We start from the raw sequence: 2,259 nt of genomic DNA, 5'->3' as shown, positions 1-2,259 counted from the left end.
CCTGTGACCTACTAAGTACAGATAATTAAATATATTAGAAAGTGAATTCAAATAGTTTTTTCAATTACTTCATTTTCCCCCAGATTTATTGGCAAGCAAATCAGGATGTTTACGACTTCGTATTGGAAATGTATGACTAAAATACGCAATGGTGATTTTTTAGGGTTTGCCTAAAATACGAAAGTGAGATTTTTGACGAAAGTGAGCAATGACACCATGGCTTAAAATCTATAACAGGGATCCATATAGATTACTGAGTACCCTGTTAATTCACATTTTCGTGAAAATGAGATTACGTTGGATATCATATAATTAATGACTAGGCTATGTATGCTGCATTGCTAACTAAAATTTGATACGGTAATCAAAAGAAAAGACGAAAAAGAAGTTGCAGGAATAAAAAAAAAATATTTTAAATAAACTATAGCTTAGTGTTCATAAAATACATTCTAGTCTAAATAAATAATAATAAATAAATAAATAATGATATATGTGCTTGCAATAAATTATCTTATCTATATGACTGTGCTTGTGTATTTCAAATCATTTTACAGCTTTATCATAGATGAACAATATTGAGTCTCTTAATCTAGTTTTCTTTTATACAGTTTGTTTGTTTGTATGTTAAGGATAGTCTGTATGTAATGTCGAAAATAGCTTTCATAGTTAGTGTTATCACGGATTTATATTACATATTTTTATGTAATATAAATCCGTGGTGTTATTATTTTTTCTGTGAATAAAATATAAAAAAGGCCCCCTTGTTTTTGTCTTGATTTAAATCTTGTTTTTGTCTTGAATGATTTTTGCCTTAAAACCCTTTTAACCTTTAAATTTCTTCCCCTTAAATTGCCTTACCCCTTCCCTTAATTTAAATCTTTATAAAAACCCTATTCCTTCCCGTAAAACAGGGAAAACTCAAAATATTTACTTTATCAAAATTCAAAAAAGAAAAGGAAGGCATTTTTTAACATTTTTAAAAAACTGCCCTAAAAATTACACCCGGTTGCAATAAGAGACATCGCTTAACTGTCAAAGACTAATGCAAAAATTTTTAAAAAATTTTTAAAAAAACAACCAGCTCGTTGTATTTTTTCATAAAAATTAGGGGTCTCGTTTATTGCAATTACATGTATCAAATTTTTTTTGTAAAGAATTTTAATTTAAAAAATTTTTTTGGAAAAATAGGGTTTGGGGTTTTCGTGCAACAAAGAAAATATATTTTGTAAAAAACTTCAAATTAAAAACTTATTTATTTTTTTTAGTTTTAAAATAGGGAAAAAACTATTATCAATTCAGTTTGCAATTAAATTGTTGATATTATGATATTCTAGGGAACAAATAAAAAGTAATGCCAATACAGCCCCAGCCTCCGCATTACATTTATGTGTATAACTACATGAACATGAATTCAGGGAACTCAATATTAATTAAAGTCATCATTCATCATCATAGTGTATGTGCTGGTCTAAAATATAGATTTTTACGCAGTAAAGTTAAACATAGACAATATAGATTTATAACTTTTAATTGTTATTGTTGGGTTTTACGTTGCACCACCACTTTAAAGGTCATATGGCGACTTTCATTAGATTAGTTTTATTTGCTTTGTTTTTTATGGGGGGAAAGGGTTGTAATTATGTATTTTTATTTCTATGGACCCCATTGGAAATAAGCTTTTAGCTTAATTGGTTATCCATAGGTGTATAGTACCTTTTATTATTTTTTATGACAAAAGTGTGCTCTTTTATGCTGTTTTTATGACCTCATTATATATATATGATTTATATGTTATCTCTTAACTGTGTGTTTTATATTATGTACCATGTGCTATGTTCCTTAAATGTATAAATAAATAAAAAATAAAAAATTCCCAACTTTACATGTTCTTGTGATGGAGGACCTCAAGTGCCCGTCCTTGCATTATTGTATGCACAAATGGACACCTATTTAAGTAAAATCACCGATGTTCCGTAAGCTAGCCGGATAGATTCCTCACACGGAAGACCCCAAGGTCCATGGTGGGATTTAATTCATTCTGGTAAGGGGCAATTAGTTTGAATTCAACGATTCTCACAACTTAGCTACTTACGCAAATGTAGACGATATAGAGTAAAAAGGCATGGATATAAGACTGTTTTTGCAAATTCAACTTCAAATTTGAAATGAAAAAAAGGTTATTAGGTTTTTTATTATATTTATATATACATGTGCTTACAAATGTAGTGAAATTATGTCCATCCAAGTGTAAATCGTTGG

Source organism: Ruditapes philippinarum, unplaced genomic scaffold, assembly GCF_026571515.1.
Source record: "Ruditapes philippinarum isolate M1 unplaced genomic scaffold, ASM2657151v2 ctg3000_1_1_1_1, whole genome shotgun sequence".
Classification (NCBI taxonomy): Eukaryota; Metazoa; Mollusca; class Bivalvia; order Venerida; family Veneridae; genus Ruditapes; species Ruditapes philippinarum.
Note: the sequence above shows the minus strand (reverse complement) of the source record.